The sequence below is a fragment of the Anomaloglossus baeobatrachus genome, chromosome 1 (assembly GCF_048569485.1).
Source record: "Anomaloglossus baeobatrachus isolate aAnoBae1 chromosome 1, aAnoBae1.hap1, whole genome shotgun sequence".
Lineage (NCBI taxonomy): Eukaryota > Metazoa > Chordata > Amphibia > Anura > Aromobatidae > Anomaloglossus > Anomaloglossus baeobatrachus.
Genome location: NC_134353.1, coordinates 948,217,768 through 948,235,613, shown reverse-complemented (window position 1 = coordinate 948,235,613; position 17,846 = coordinate 948,217,768). Strand labels below are relative to the sequence as shown.

At 45.8% G+C, this 17,846-nt stretch overlaps 1 protein-coding gene across 1 annotated transcript in view; it reads right to left on the bottom strand.

Annotated features, from left to right (window-relative positions):
• LOC142258443 (uncharacterized) overlaps positions 1-17,305 on the bottom strand; it is a 263,726-nt gene extending 246,421 nt beyond the window's left edge. Inside the window, exons 1-2 of the mRNA XM_075331089.1 lie at positions 17,115-17,305; positions 5,719-5,857 (exon numbers count right to left, since the gene is read on the bottom strand). The gene's annotated coding sequence lies outside the window, so the exon portion shown is untranslated. The remainder of the gene's footprint in view (positions 1-5,718; positions 5,858-17,114) is intronic.
• Between the last annotated feature and the right edge of the window lie 541 nt (positions 17,306-17,846).

Below are 17,846 nucleotides of genomic sequence, written 5' to 3'. Positions count from 1 at the left end.
CCCGCAGCCACAGACCAATATCCATCTGGTCCCAACAGATAGAGGGGTGAATGGCCTTCCGTTAACGACACTGCTCATCATACCATAACCACGCCTGCACCCCATATACCCTGTAGGCTTCCCCGTTGGAATCCATATAAAAAAACAGGTGCGAGCAGTTTCCGGCACTGTTTCGCCGATAACACTCGCCAAGATTGCAAACGCCTGCAACCAGTTTGTAATCGTCTGCAGATCAAACGTCACCTCTGCTTCTCCTCATCCTCCTTCTTACTATAATCCTTTTTATGCCTATCTAAATTAAATGTCTCCAACGGCAACAGGGAAAAAATGTCAAGGTATTCCCAATTCCAATTTTTTTTCCTAAGCTCCTTTTGTAAGAATGGAACCCAGGGGGCCTTCAAAGCAGACATATACTTCGCCCCGGGGCCTTATCATCCAAATGAATCCTATCCTTATCCTTTTCAGTCTAAACCGACACCGGTTCGGCTGACCCTACTCACAACCGCCGACCCAACGCCAACGCCCCCCTGCCCCGCAACACCATGACCAACCCATGTGGATAAATGCCCTGGCACCGTCCTAGCCCCTGCTAACTGATCTAACACTCGCCAAGACCACTGCAACACCCTCACTGAAAGGTTCCACCTCTCCGTCTGCACTCGGGCCAACGCCGACTGACACTGCCTGACCACCCAAACCACTATGAACAGCAACAGTAAAAGGAGACGAACAAAACATAGAGCCATACTCACCAAGCCATGCAGAAGCTGAGATCCCACCAGCCGAATCTCCATAATCCCGATGACCATCCGATCCATGCGAAACGTCAGCACCGCGGGGCTGAGGTGTGAGTAATCCAGGGAAGGGGGACTCATCCTCAAATTGGTCACAGGCAGACACGATCCAGGAACATCCTGGCTGGCTGAAGTGCAGGCCAAACCAGTGGGCTGTGATTGTAATAATATGCACACCGAGGACACAACGCTGTCCTCAGTGATGGATCCAGGGTCTCTCTGGCTACCATCCAGGGTCAAAAAATCCAGGCCGTTCGACTGGAGCATTGCCGGAATGGCCTGCTGCAGTATCCGAGGACAGGGGTGGAAAGGCAGTGATAAGGTCTGCCCCAAGCTGAGGCAGAGGCCTACCAACCACCGGAGGCCTTGGGCAGAGCCGCAAAATCCTCCCAAGCCGGGTCCAGCTTGCACGACATCACTGCGGTCACATGCCTGAATGGTCCCCGGAAGGGATTTTGTGCCACCACTGAGGCCCCACAGCCATATCCAGAGACAGCCTCCATGGTGGCCTGGTCCTCCACAATGGCTGCTCTGGAGGGAGGGACAAACTGGGCACCCACGCAGCTGCACCGCCGCCGACTATTCCCAGCAGCTGTCGATCCAATCACCCAGGAAGGTGATGGCTGGCCTCAGCCTGCATGACGCTCCAGGATGCCATCGGTGGGCACAGGAAGCAACTGCACAGGGTTGGGGCAAAGGTTTCTATCCGGGATAGCGCGGGCCGAAAGGGGGGCCCTGCTTCTGGATTGCCCTATATAAACCACCCACTGCCTAAACCACACCCACGGACACTGTCCTTCCTTCCTAACTCAAGTCATGCCGGCCTCCACCCACAACCAGGGTTGAGGGTCCGGCCTGTTACTTTAACATTAGCTAATATGAGAGAGGCCTTTAGTTGCTTAGTGGTTACCTTGGGGTCCCTTGTGATCTTGCTTGTGATTATACATACGTCTTGCACTTGGAGTGATCTTAAACACCCGAGCATGGTAGTGCACATAAAACCCACAAAAGAAACTCACATGCTGCAGATTTTAAAACGCACCACAGGTCATCTTACAAAGTGTAAAGAAGCGCAGTCGGCAGATTTCTATAACTCCCATCAACTTTGCTGGAACTGCAAGACGTTGCTTTTATGACACAATGAAAATAAGCAGTGTCAAAACTCATGAAAAGCTCATTATGGGAGTGTAGCCTCAGGCTCTGTTCACACGTTGCATTTTTGTGTTAGTTTTATGCAAATGAAAGTCTGCGCTTTACAGCACCAGCAAAACTTCTGAGAGTCTAGAAATCTCATGCACTCGATGGCTTCTTTGCTTTTTTCTTCCCGACTGAAATGGAAGATGCTGCAGTTTGGATAGGTCAGTGTGGAATTTATTTCAGTGTTTTTGCAGCAATTTTTCACCATTGAAAGCAACGAGAAAATGTAAAAATGCTGGAAAAATGCGACGGCTGCCATTCTGGTGAGTGAAAGTAACTTTATATACATGTAAATATGTAGTGTAGATAAATGACACCAAAAAAATAAACAAAAAACGCAGCAAGATCCGCTCTCTGGAAGCAGCTTTATTTACTGCCAAGAGAGCAGGTTTTGGCTGCAGAAGAAACGCACCAAAAACGCAACGTGTGAACATAGTCTAACAGTGCTAGCAGCAGATTCAGAATGTATCACCGCTAAGCGGTAACTCAGCTTTTCCAGTATCAGCAGCAGTCTCACAATGTATCATCACTAAAGGCTGCTTTACAGGAGACGATCTATCGTGCGATAGATCGTCGGGGTCACGGTTTTTGTGACGCACCTCTGGCATCGCTTGCGACGTCGACTTGTGTGACACCTCCGAGCGACGCAGTATCGCTCACAAATCGTGAGTCGTGTACTCGTCGCTCGGTTTCATAATCTCAATTAATTAAAATGGCGCCGGTTGCTCATCGTTCCCGGGGTAGCACACGCCGCTCCGTGTGACACCCCGGGAACAATGAACACAGCTGACCTCCGTCCCGCGGCACCCGCCGGCAATGCGGAAGGAAGGAGGTGGGTGGGATGTTTACGTCCCGCTCATCCCCGCCCCTCCGCTTCTATTGGCCAGCTGCCGCGTGACGTCGATGTGACGCCGAACGTCCCTCCCCCTTCAGGAAGAGGATGTTCGCCGCCCACAGCGACGTTGCACAGCAGTGCGTGTGACGGGGGTTAACCACTTTGTGCGCCACGGGCAACTAATTGCCCGTGACGCACAAACGACGGGGGCGGGTACAATCGATCGTGAAATTGCACGATAGATCGTACCGTGTAAAGCTGTAAAGCAGGTTTTAGGCTAGGTTCACATTTCCATTGTTTTCCATCAGTCACATGCGTTGCTTGACGCTTGTGACTGATGCGTTGTACGACGGATGACAAAAATTAGAATTCATTGTCGGACTCCGTTGTAAAACGGGAGAGAGAGAACGATCAGCTGATCTCCCGGCCGCAGGCTTTGGACAGCAAACAGATGATCTCCCGGCGGCCGGCTAATGAGAGATTGATCAGCTGATCACTCTCATTAGCCGGCCGCCGGGTGATCAGCTGATCGCTCACAGCAGCCGGCCGCCGGGAGATGAGCTGATCGCTCACAGCAGCCGGCCGCCGGGAGATGAGCTGATCGCTCACAGCAGCCGGCCGCCGGGAGATCAGCTGATCGCTCACAGCAGCCGGCCGCCGGGAGATCAGCTGATTGCTCACAGCAGCCGACTGCCGGGAGATCAGGTGATCGCTCACAGCAGCCGGCCGCCGGGACATCAGGTGATCGCTCACAGCAGCCGGCCGCCGGGAGATCAGGTGATCGCTTACAGTAGCCGGCCGCCGGGAGATCAGCCGATTGCTCACAGCAGCCGGCCGCCGGGAGATCAGCCGATTGCTCACAGCAGCCGGCCGCCGGGAGATCAGCTGATCGCTTACAGTAGCCGGCCGCTGGGTCATCAGCTAATCGCTCACATCGTTGATCACTGATCGTTCCACGACTGATCAGTCGGGCGGAGAATGAAACGCAGAGACATAAGTCACAATCCGCCGCTCATAAAGTCTATGGGAATCCGCCAAACGGATTCCGTTGTTTACCAGAGCAGCGGATTGTGACTGATACAAATTGACGGAAATGTGAACCTATTCTCAGAATGTATCATCAGTAAGTTGTAACTCAGCTTTCCCAGTATCAGCAGCAGTCTCAGAGTGTACCAACACTAAGCGGTAACTCAGCTTTCCCAATGTCAGCAGCAATCTCAGAATGTATCATCAGTAAGCTTTAACTCAGCTTTCCCAGTATCAGCAGTCTCACAATGTATCATCACTAAGCTGTAACTCAGCTTTCCCAGTATCAGCAGCAGTCTCACTATGTATCATCACTAAGCTGTAACTCAGCTTTCCCAGTATCAGCAGTCTCACTATGTAACATCACTAAGCTGTAACCCAGCTTTCCCAGTATCAGCAGTCTCACTATGTATCATCACTAAGCTGTAACTCAGCTTTCCCAGTATCAGCAGTCTCAAAATGTATCATCACTAAGCTGTAACTCAGCTTTCCCAGTATCAGCAGTCTCACAATGTATCATCACTAAGCTGTAACTCAGCTTTCCCAGTATCAGCAGTCTCACTATGTAACATCACTAAGCTGTAACCCAGCTTTCCCAGTATCAGCAGTCTCACAATGTATCATCACTAAGCTGTAACTCAGCTTTCCCAGTATCAGCAGTCTCACTATGTAACATCACTAAGCTGTAACTCAGCTTTCCCAGTATCAGCAGTCTCACTATGTAACAGCACTAAGCTGTAACTCAGCTTTCCCAGTATCAGCAGTCTCACTATGTATCATCACTAAGCTGTAACTCAGCTTTCCCAGTATCAGCAGTCTCACTATGTATCATCACTAAGCTGTAACTCAGCTTTCCCAGTATCAGCAGTCTCACAATGTATCATCACTAAGCTGTAACTCAGCTTTCCCAATATCAGCAGTCTCCAAATGTATCATCAGTAAGTTGTAACTCAGCTTTCCCAGTATCAGCAGCAGTCTCACAATGTATCATCACTTAGCTGTAACTCAGCTTTCCCAATGTCAGCAGCAATCTCAGAATGTATCATCAGTAAGGTGTAACTCAGCTTTCCCAGTATCAGCAGCAATCTCACAATGTATCATCACTTAGCTGTAACTCAGCTTTCCCAGCATCAGCAGCAATCTCACAACGGTAACGGTGTATAAGATCAGTAAAAAGTGTCCACATTCTGCATCTTATAAAAAAGAAAAAGCAAAGTGACCAAAGAGTAAAGGGGGCTTTACACGCTGCGGCATCGCTAATGCGGAGTCGTTGGGGTCACGGAATTTGTGACGCACATCCGGCCGCTGTAGCGATGCCGTTGCGTGTGACACCGATAAGCGATTTTGCATCATTGCAAAAACATGCAAAATCGCTAAATCGGCGACATGGGGGTCCATTCTTAAAAATCGTTACTGCAGCAGTAACGAAGTTGTTCCTCGTTCCTGCGGCAGCACACATCGCTGCGTATGACACCGCAGGAACGAGGAAGCTCTCCTTACCTGCCTCCCGGCCGCTATGCAGAAGGAAGGAGGTGGGCGGGATGTTACATCCCGCTCATCTCCGCCCCTCCGCTGCTATTGGGCGGCGGTTCAGTGACGTTTCAGTGACGTCGCTGTGACGCCGCACGGACCGCCCCCTTAGAAAGGAGGCGGTTCGCCGGTCACAGCGACATCGCCGGGCAGGTAAGTATGTGTGACGGCTCTGGGCGATGATGTGGGGCACGGGCAGCGATATGCCACTGTCGCGCAACAGATGGGGGCGGGTACCCACACTAGCGATATCGGTACCAATATCGCAGTGTGTAAAGTAGCCTTAAGAGCAGAAGATGCAGAGATTGTGAGATGATATGTGCAGCACAGACTCACCGGTGTAACAATGGGGGCGGTGCAGGCGGAATCCCGGGGAGCAGAAGGACCTTCAGTGACGTCATGACTATGCGACCGGTCACATGTGGGGGGAGTCACATTCTGCCGATTTATACACACCCAGCTCTGCACGTCTGTGCTGTAAGCAAACGTTACACTGTCTCAGGCTCTACACTGTATAATGTAGACACAAGGCTATAAAATGAGGGCTGTGCACAACTATAACCCAGCTTTCCCAGTCTCAGAACCTGTCAACATTGAGCTATAAAGAAAGCTTTCCAATTTTAAGCAACATTCTCAGAATATATTATTTCACAGCCATAACCCAGCTTTCCCAGTGTCATCAGCAGTGCCTTAATGTATCATCACTAAGCTGTAACTCAGCTTTTCCAGTTTCAGCAGCAGTCTCACAATGTATCATCACTAAGCTGTAACTCAGCTTTCCCAGTATCAGCAGTCTCACAATGTACCATCACTAAGCTGTAACTCAGCTTTCCCAGTATCAGCAGCAGTTTCACAATGTATCATCACTAAGCTGTAACTCAGCTTTCCCAGTATGAAGCAGTCTCAGAATGTATCATCACTAAGCTGTAACTCAGCTTTCCCAGTATGAAGCAGTCTCACAATGTATCATCACTAAGCGGTAACTCAGCTTTCCCAGTATCAGCAGCAGTTTCACAATGTATCATCACTAAGCTGTAACTCAGCTTTCCCAGTATCAGCAGTCTCACAATGTACCATCACTAAGCTGTAACTCAGCTTTCCCAGTTTCAGCAGTCTCACAATGTATCATCACTACGCTGTAACTCAGCTTTCCCAGTTTCAGCAGTCTCACAATGTACCATCACTAAGCTGTAACTCAGCTTTCCCAGTTTCAGCAGTCTCACAATGTATCATCACTAAGCTGTAACTCAGCTTTCCCAGTTTCAGCAGTCTCACAATGTATCATCACTAAGCTGTAACTCAGCTTTCCCAGTATCAGCAGTCTCACAATGTACCATCACTAAGCTGTAACTCAGCTTTCCCAGTATCAGCAGTCTCACAATGTATCATCACTAAGCTGTAACTCAGCTTTCCCAGTATCAGCATTCTCACAATGTACCATCACTAAGCTGTAACTCAGCTTTCCCAGAATCAGCAGTCTCACAATGTATCATCACTAAGCTGTAACTCAGCTTTCCCAGTATCAGCAGTCTCACAATGTATCATCACTAAGCTGTAACTCAGCTTTCCCAGTATCAGCAATCTCACAATGTACCATCACTAAGCTGTAACTCAGCTTTCCCAGTATCAGCAGTCTCACAATGTATCATCACTACGCTGTAACTCAGCTTTCCCAGTATCAGCAGTCTCACAATGTACCATCACTAAGCTGTAACTCAGCTTTTCCAGTATAAGCAGTCTCACAATGTATCATCACTACGCTGTAACTCAGCTTTCCCAGTATCAGCAGTCTCACAATGTATCACCACTAAGCGGTAACTCAGCTTTCCCAGTATCAGCAGTAGTCTCACAATGTATCATCACTAAGCTGTAACTCAGCTTTCCCAGTATCAGCAGCAGTTTCACAATGTATCATCACTAAGCTGTAACTCAGCTTTCCCAGTATCAGCAGCAGTCTCAGAATGTATCATCACTAAGCTGTAACTCAGCTTTCCCAGTATCAGCAGCAGTCTCACAATGTATCATCACTAAGCTGTAACTCAGCTTTCCCAGTATCAGCAGCAGTCTCACAATGTATCATCACTAAGCTGTAACTCAGCTTTCCCAGTATCAGCAATCTCACAATGTGTCATCACTAAGCTGTAACTCAGCTTTCCCAGTATCAGCAGTCTCACAATGTATCATCACTAAGCTGTAACCCAGCTTTCCCAGTTTCAGCAGTCTTCAATGTATCATCACTAAGCTGTAACTCAGCTTTCCCAGTATCAGCAGTCTCAGAATGCATCATCACTAAGCTGTAACTCAGCTTTCCCAGTATCAGCAGCAATCTCACAATGTATCATCACTAAGCTGTAACTCAGCTTTCCCAGTTTCAGCAGTCTTCAATGTATCATCACTAAGCTGTAACTCAGCTTTCCCAGTATCAGCAGTCTTCAATGTATCATCACTAAGCTGTAACTCAGCTTTCCCAGTATCAGCAGTCTCAGAATGTATCATCACTAAGCTGTAACTCAGCTTTCCCAGTTTCAGCAGTCTCAAAATGTATCATCACTAAGCTGTAACTCAGCTTTCCCAGTTTCAGCAGTCTTCAATGTATCATCACTAAGCTGTAACTCAGCTTTCCCAGTATCAGCAGTCTTCAATGTATCATCACTAAGCTGTAACTCAGCTTTCCCAGTATCAGCAGTCTCAGAATGTATCATCACTAAGCTGTAACTCAGCTTTCCCAGTATCAGCAGTCTCACAATGTATCATCACTAAGCTGTAACTCAGCTTTCCCAGTATCAGCAGTCTCAAAATGTATCATCACTAAGCTGTAACTCAGCTTTCCCAGTATCAGCAGTCTCACAATGTATCATCACTAAGCTGTAACCCAGCTTTCCCAGTATCAGCAGCAGTCTCACAATGTATCATCACTAAGCTGTAACTCAGCTTTCCCAGTATCAGCAATCTCACAATGTATCATCACTAAGCTGTAACTCAGCTTTCCCAGTATCAGCAGCAGTCTCACAATGTATCATCACTAAGCGGTAACTCAGCTTTCCCAGTATCAGCAGTCTCACAATGTATCATCACTAAGCTGTAACTCAGCTTTCCCAGTATCAGCAGTCTCACAATGTACCATCACTAAGCTGTAACTCAGCTTTCCCAGCATCAGCAGTCTCACAATGTACCATCACTAAACTGTAACTCAGCTTTCCCAGTATCAGCAGTCTCACAATGTACCATCACTAAGCTGTAACTCAGCTTTCCCAGTATCAGCAGTCTCCAAATGTATCATCAGTAAGTTGTAACTCAGCTTTCCCAGTATCAGCAGTCTCACAATGTATCATCACTAAGCTGTAACTCAGCTTTCACAGTATCAGCAGTCTCACAATGTATCATCACTAAGCTGTAACCCAGCTTTCCCAGTTTCAGCAGTCTTCAATGTATCATCACTAAGCTGTAACTCAGCTTTCCCAGTATCAGCAGTCTCAGAATGCATCATCACTAAGCTGTAACTCAGCTTTCCCAGTATCAGCAGTCTCAAAATGTATCATCACTAAGCTGTAACTCAGCTTTCCCAGTATCAGCAATCTCACAATGTGTCATCACTAAGCTGTAACTCAGCTTTCCCAGTTTCAGCAGTCTCAAAATGTATCATCACTAAGCTGTAACTCAGCTTTCCCAGTATCAGCAGTCTCACAATGTATCATCACTAAGCTGTAACTCAGCTTTCCCAGTATCAGCAGCAGTCTCACAATGTATCATCACTAAGCTGTAACTCAGCTTTCCCAGTATCAGCAGTCTCACAATGTACCATCACTAAGCTGTAACTCAGCTTTCCCAGCATCAGCAGTCTCACAATGTACCATCACTAAACTGTAACTCAGCTTTCCCAGTATCAGCAGTCTCACAATGTACCATCACTAAGCTGTAACTCAGCTTTCCCAGCATCAGCAGTCTCACAATGTACCATCACTAAACTGTAACTCAGCTTTCCCAGTATCAGCAGTCTCACAATGTACCATCACTAAGCTGTAACTCAGCTTTCCCAGTATCAGCAGCAGTCTCACAAAGTATCATCACTAAGCTGTAACTCAGCTTTCCCTGTATCAGCAGCAATCTCACAATGTACCATCACTAAGCTGTAACTCAGCTTTCCCAGTATCAGCAGTCTCACAATGTATCATCACTAAGCTGTAACTCAGCTTTCCCAGTATCAGCATTCTCACAATGTACCATCACTAAGCTGTAACTCAGCTTTCCCAGTATCAGCAGTCTCACAATGTATCATCACTAAGCTGTAACTCAGCTTTCCCAGTATCAGCAGTCTCACAATGTACCATCACTAAGCTGTAACTCAGCTTTCCCAGTATGAAGCAGTCTCAGAATGTATCATCACTAAGCTGTAACTCAGCTTTCCCAGTATCAGCAGCAGTTTCACAATGTATCATCACTAAGCTGTAACTCAGCTTTCCCAGTATCAGCAGTCTTACAATGTATCATCACTAAGCTGTAACTCAGCTTTCCCAGTATCAGCAGCAGTTTCACAATGTATCATCACTAAGCTGTAACTCAGCTTTCCCAGTATCAGCAGTCTCACAATGTATCATCACTAAGCGGTATCTCAGCTTTCCCAGAATCAGCAGTCTCACAATGTATCATCACTAAGCGGTAACTCAGCTTTCCCAGTATCAGCAGTCTCACAATGTATCATCACTAAGCTGTAACTCAGCTTTCCCAGTATCAGCAGTCTCACAATGTACCATCACTAAGCTGTAACTCAGCTTTCCCAGTATCAGCAGTCTCACAATGTATCATCACTAAGCTGTAACTCAGCTTTCCCAGTATCAGCATTCTCACAATGTACCATCACTAAGCTGTAACTCAGCTTTCCCAGTATCAGCAGTCTCACAATGTATCATCACTAAGCTGTAACTCAGCTTTCCCAGTATCAGCAATCTCACAATGTACCATCACTAAGCTGTAACTCAGCTTTCCCAGTATCAGCAGTCTCACAATGTATCATCACTAAGCTGTAACTCAGCTTTTCCAGTATAAGCAGTCTCACAATGTATCATCACTACGCTGTAACTCAGCTTTCCCAGTATCAGCAGTCTCACAATGTATCACCACTAAGCGGTAATTCAGCTTTCCCAGTATCAGCAGTAGTCTCACAATGTATCATCACTAAGCTGTAACTCAGCTTTCCCAGTATCAGCAGCAGTTTCACAATGTATCATCACTAAGCTGTAACTCAGCTTTCCCAGTATCAGCAGCAGTCTCACAATGTATCATCACAAAGCTGTAACTCAGCTTTCCCAGTATCAGCAGCAGTTTCACAATGTATCATCACTAAGCTGTAACTCAGCTTTCCCAGTATCAGCAGCAGTCTCACAATGTATCATCACTAAGCTGTAACTCAGCTTTCCCAGTATCAGCAGCAGTCTCACAATGTATCATCACTACGCTGTAACTCAGCTTTCCCAGTATCAGCAGTCTCACAATGTATCATCACTAAGCTGTAACCCAGCTTTCCCAGTATCAGCAGTCTCACAATGTATCATCACTAAGCTGTAACTCAGCTTTCCCAGTATCAGCAGTCTCAGAATGTATCATCACTAAGCTGTAACTCAGCTTTCACAGTATCAGCAGTCTCACAATGTATCATCACTAAGCTGTAACTCAGCTTTCCCAGTATCAGCAGTCTCACAATGTTTCATCACTAAGCTGTAACTCAGCTTTCCCAGTATCAGCAGCAGTCTCACAATGTATCATCACTAAGCTGTAACTCAGCTTTCCCAGTATCAGCAGCAGTCTCAGAATGAATCATCACTAAGCTGTAACTCAGCTTTCCCAGTATCAGTAGCAGTCTCACAATGTATCATCACTAAGCTGTAACTCAGCTTTCCCAGTATCAGCAATCTCACAATGTGTCATCACTAAGCTGTAACTCAGCTTTCCCAGTTTCAGCAGTCTCAAAATGTATCATCACTAAGCTGTAACTCAGCTTTCCCAGTATCAGCAGTCTCAAAATGTATCATCACTAAGCTGTAACTCAGCTTTCCCAGTATCAGCAGTCTCACAATGTACCATCACTAAGCTGTAACTCAGCTTTCCCAGTATGAAGCAGTCTCACAATGTATCATCACTAAGCTGTAACTCAGTTTTCCCAGTATCAGCAGTCTCACAATGTATCATCACTAAGCTGTAACTCAGCTTTCCCAGTATCAGCAGTCTCACAATGTACCATCACTAAGCTGTAACTCAGCTTTCCCAGCATCAGCAGTCTCACAATGTACCATCACTAAACTGTAACTCAGCTTTCCCAGTATCAGCAGTCTCACAATGTACCATCACTAAGCTGTAACTCAGCTTTCCCAGTATCAGCAGCAGTCTCACAAAGTATCATCACTAAGCTGTAACTCAGCTTTCCCTGTATCAGCAGCAATCTCACAATGTACCATCACTAAGCTGTAACTCAGCTTTCCCAGTATCAGCAGTCTTCAATGTATCATCACTAAGCTGTAACTCAGCTTTCCCAGTATCAGCAGTCTCACAATGTATCATCACTAAGCTGTAACTCAGCTTTCCCAGTATCAGCATTCTCACAATGTACCATCACTAAGCTGTAACTCAGCTTTCCCAGTATCAGCAGTCTCACAATGTATCATCACTAAGCTGTAACTCAGCTTTCCCAGTATCAGCAGTCTCACAATGTACCATCACTAAGCTGTAACTCAGCTTTCCCAGTATGAAGCAGTCTCAGAATGTATCATCACTAAGCTGTAACTCAGCTTTCCCAGTATCAGCAGTCTCACAATGTATCATCACTAAGCTGTAACTCAGCTTTCCCAGTATCAGCATTCTCACAATGTACCATCACTAAGCTGTAACTCAGCTTTCCCAGTATCAGCAGTCTCACAATGTATCATCACTAAGCTGTAACTCAGCTTTCCCAGTATCAGCAGTCTCACAATGTACCATCACTAAGCTGTAACTCAGCTTTCCCAGTATGAAGCAGTCTCACAATGTACCATCACTAAGCTGTAACTCAGCTTTCCCAGTATGAAGCAGTCTCACAATGTATCATCACTAAGCTGTAACTCAGCTTTCCCAGTATCAGCAGTCTCACAATGTATCATCACTAAGCGGTATCTCAGCTTTCCCAGTATCAGCAGTCTCACAATGTATCATCACTAAGCGGTAACTCAGCTTTCCCAGTATCAGCAGTCTCACAATGTATCATCACTAAGCTGTAACTCAGCTTTCCCAGTATCAGCAGTCTCACAATGTACCATCACTAAGCTGTAACTCAGCTTTCCCAGTTTCAGCAGTCTCACAATGTATCATCACTACGCTGTAACTCAGCTTTCCCAGTATCAGCAGTCTCACAATGTATCATCACTAAGCTGTAACTCAGCTTTCCCAGTATCAGCATTCTCACAATGTACCATCACTAAGCTGTAACTCAGCTTTCCCAGTATCAGCAGTCTCACAATGTATCATCACTAAGCTGTAACTCAGCTTTTCCAGTATAAGCAGTCTCACAATGTATCATCACTACGCTGTAACTCAGCTTTCCCAGTATCAGCAGTCTCACAATGTATCACCACTAAGCGGTAACTCAGCTTTCCCAGTATCAGCAGTAGTCTCACAATGTATCATCACTAAGCTGTAACTCAGCTTTCCCAGTATCAGCAGCAGTTTCACAATGTATCATCACTAAGCTGTAACTCAGCTTTCACAGTATCAGCAGTCTCACAATGTATCATCACTAAGCTGTAACTCAGCTTTCCCAGTATCAGCAGTCTCAGAATGAATCATCACTAAGCTGTAACTCAGCTTTCCCAGTATCAGTAGCAGTCTCACAATGTATCATCACTAAGCTGTAACTCAGCTTTCCCAGTATCAGCAATCTCACAATGTGTCATCACTAAGCTGTAACTCAGCTTTCCCAGTATCAGCAGTCTCACAATGTAGCATCACTAAGCTGTAACTCAGCTTTCCCAGTTTCAGCAGTCTCACAATGTATCATCACTACGCTGTAACTCAGCTTTCCCAGTATCAGCAGTCTCACAATGTATCATCACTAAGCTGTAACTCAGCTTTCCCAGTATCAGCATTCTCACAATGTACCATCACTAAGCTGTAACTCAGCTTTCCCAGTATCAGCAGTCTCACAATGTATCATCACTAAGCTGTAACTCAGCTTTTCCAGTATAAGCAGTCTCACAATGTATCATCACTACGCTGTAACTCAGCTTTCCCAGTATCAGCAGTCTCACAATGTATCACCACTAAGCGGTAACTCAGCTTTCCCAGTATCAGCAGTAGTCTCACAATGTATCATCACTAAGCTGTAACTCAGCTTTCCCAGTATCAGCAGCAGTTTCACAATGTATCATCACTAAGCTGTAACTCAGCTTTCACAGTATCAGCAGTCTCACAATGTATCATCACTAAGCTGTAACTCAGCTTTCCCAGTATCAGCAGTCTCAGAATGAATCATCACTAAGCTGTAACTCAGCTTTCCCAGTATCAGTAGCAGTCTCACAATGTATCATCACTAAGCTGTAACTCAGCTTTCCCAGTATCAGCAATCTCACAATGTATCATCACTAAGCTGTAACTCAGCTTTCCCAGTATCAGCAGTCTCACAATGTACCATCACTAAGCTGTAACTCAGCTTTCCCAGTATCAGCAGTCTCACAATGTACCATCACTAAGCTGTAACTCAGCTTTCCCAGTTTCAGCAGTCTCACAATGTATCATCACTACGCTGTAACTCAGCTTTCCCAGTATCAGCAGTCTCACAATGTATCATCACTAAGCTGTAACTCAGCTTTCCCAGTATCAGCATTCTCACAATGTACCATCACTAAGCTGTAACTCAGCTTTCCCAGTATCAGCAGTCTCACAATGTATCATCACTAAGCTGTAACTCAGCTTTTCCAGTATAAGCAGTCTCACAATGTATCATCACTACGCTGTAACTCAGCTTTCCCAGTATCAGCAGTCTCACAATGTATCACCACTAAGCGGTAACTCAGCTTTCCCAGTATCAGCAGTAGTCTCACAATGTATCATCACTAAGCTGTAACTCAGCTTTCCCAGTATCAGCAGCAGTTTCACAATGTATCATCACTAAGCTGTAACTCAGCTTTCACAGTATCAGCAGTCTCAGAATGAATCATCACTAAGCTGTAACTCAGCTTTCCCAGTATCAGTAGCAGTCTCACAATGTATCATCACTAAGCTGTAACTCAGCTTTCCCAGTATCAGCAATCTCACAATGTGTCATCACTAAGCTGTAACTCAGCTTTCCCAGTATCAGGAGTCTCAGAATGTACCATCACTAAGCGGTAACTCAGCTTTCCCAGTATCAGGAGTCTCAGAATGTACCATCACTAAGCGGTAACTCAGCTTTCCCAGTATCAGCAGTCTCACAATGTATCATCACTAAGCTGTAACTCAGCTTTCCCAGTATCAGCAGCAATGTCACAATGTATCATCACTAAGCTGTAACTCAGCTTTCCCAGTATCAGCAGCAGTTTCACAATGTACCATCACGAAGCTGTAACTCAGCTTTCCCAGTATCAGCAGTCTCACAATGTATCATCACTAAGCTGTAGCTCAGCTTTCCCAGTATCAGCATTCTCACAATGTACCATCACTAAGCTGTAACTCAGCTTTCCCAGTATCAGCAGTCTCACAATGTACCATCACTAAGCTGTAACTCAGCTTTCCCAGTATAAGCAGTCTCACAATGTATCATCACTACGCTGTAACTCAGCTTTCCCAGTATCAGCAGTCTCACAATGTATCATCACTAAGCTGTAACTCAGCTTTCCCAGTATCAGCAGTCTCACAATGTATCATCACTAAGCTGTAGCTCAGCTTTCCCAGTATCAGCAGCAGTCTCACAATGTATCATCACTAAGCGGTAACTCAGCTTTCCCAGTATCAGCAGTCTCACAATGTATCATCACTAAGCTGTAACTCAGCTTTCCCAGTATCAGCAGTCTCACAATGTATCATCACTAAGCAGTAACTCAGCTTTCCCAGTATCAGCAGTCTCACAATGTATCATCACTAAGCAGTAACTCAGCTTTCCCAGTTTCAGCAGTCTCACAATGTATCATCACTAAGCTGTAACTCAGCTTTCCCAGTATCAGCAGTCTCACAATGTATCATCACTAAGCAGTAACTCAGCTTTCCCAGTTTCAGCAGTCTCACAATGTATCATCACTAAGCTGTAACTCAGCTTTCCCAGTATCAGCAGCAATGTCACAATGTACCATCACTAAGCTGTAACTCAGCTTTCCTAGTATCAGCAGCAATCGCACAATGTATCATCACTAAGTTGTAACTCAGCTTTCCCAGTATCAGCAGCAGTCTCACAATGTATCATCACTAAGCTGTAACTCAGCTTTCCCAGTATCAGCAGCAATGTCACAATGTATCATCACTAAGCTGTAACTCAGCTTTCCTAGTATCAGCAGCAATGTCACAATGTATCATCACTAAGCTGTAACTCAGCTTTCCTAGTATCAGCAGCAATGTCACAATGTATCATCACTAAGCTGTAACTCAGCTTTCCCAGTATCAGCAGCAATCGCACAATGTATCATCACTAAGCTGTAACTCAGCTTTCCCAGTATCAGCAGTCTCACAATGTATCATCACTAAGCTGTAACTCAGCTTTCCCAGTATCAGCAGTCTCACAATGTATCATCACTAAGCTGTAACTCAGCTTTCCCAGTATCAGCAGTCTCACAATGTATCATCACTAAGCTGTAGCTCAGCTTTCCCAGTATCAGCAGCAGTCTCACAATGTATCATCACTAAGCGGTAACTCAGCTTTCCCAGTATCAGCAGTCTCACAATGTATCATCACTAAGCTGTAACTCAGCTTTCCCAGTATCAGCAGTCTCACAATGTATCATCACTAAGCTGTAACTCAGCTTTCCCAGTATCAGCAGCAATGTCACAATGTACCATCACTAAGCTGTAACTCAGCTTTCCTAGTATCAGCAGCAATCGCACAATGTATCATCACTAAGCTGTAACTCAGCTTTCCCAGTATCAGCAGTCTCACAATGTATCATCACTAAGCTGTAACTCAGCTTTCCTAGTATCAGCAGCAGTCTCACAATGTATCATCACTAAGCTGTAACTCAGCTTTCCGAGTATCAGCAGTCTCACAATGTATCACCACTAAGCTGTAACTCAGCTTTCCCAGTATCAGCAGCAGTCTCACAATGTATCATCACTAAGCGGTAACTCAGCTTTCCCAGTATTAGCAGCAGTCTCACAATGTACCATCACTAAGCTGTAACTCAGCTTTCCCAGTATCAGCAGCAGTCTCACAATGTATCATCACTAAGCGGTAACTCAGCTTTCCCAGTATTAGCAGCAGTCTCACAATGTATCATCACTAAGCGGTAACTCAGCTTTCCCAGTATTAGCAGCAGTCTCACAATGTATCATCACTAAGCGGTAACTCAGCTTTCCCAGTATCAGCAGCAGTCTCACAATGTATCATCACTAAGTGGTAACTCAGCTTTCCCAGTATCAGCAGCAATCGCACAATGGTGTAACGGTGTATGTGTCCACATTCTGCATCTTATAACAGAGAAAAAGCCTCCAAGTGACCAAAGAGTAAGAGAAGAAGATGCAGGGATTGTATAACAGCAATAATCCAGGTCAGATGTACATGAGAGATGATATGTGCAGCACAGACTCACCGGTGTAACAATGGGGGCGGTGCAGGCGGAATCCCGGGGAGCAGAAGGACCTTCAGTGACGTCATGACTATGCGACCGGTCACATGTGGGGGGAGTCACATTCTGCAGATTTATACACACCCAGCTCTGCACGTCTGTGCTGTAAGCAAACGTTACACTGTCTCAGGCTCTACACTGTATAATGTAGACACAAGGCTATAAAATGAGGGCTGTGCACAACTATAACCCAGCTTTCCCAGTCTCAGAACCTGTCAACATTGAGCTATAAAGAAAGCTTTCCAATTTTAAGCAACATTCTCAGAATATATTATTTCACAGCTGTAACCTGTTAGAACTGGGCTGTACTCAGCTTTCCCAGAGTCATCAGCTGTCTCATTCTGATCAGACTATAATGGAGCTGTAACACAGCTTTCCCAGTGTCAGCAGTGTCTCTCTGGTCTTGTATTCTCTGCTGCTGATCTCTCTCCCTGGTCTTGTGTTCTCTGCTGCTGATCTCTCTCCCTGGTCTTGTGTTCTCTGCTGCTGAACTCTCTCCCTGGTCTTGTGTTCTCTGCTGCTGAACTCTCTCCCTGGTCTTGTTTTCTCTGCTGCTGAACTCTCTCTCTGGTCTTGTGTTCTCTGCTGCTGAACTCTCTCCCTGGTCTTGTGCTCTCTGCTGCTGAACTCTCTCCCTGGTCTCTTGTTTCTCTGCTCCTGAACTCTCTCCCTGGTCTTGTGTTCTCTGCTGCTGAA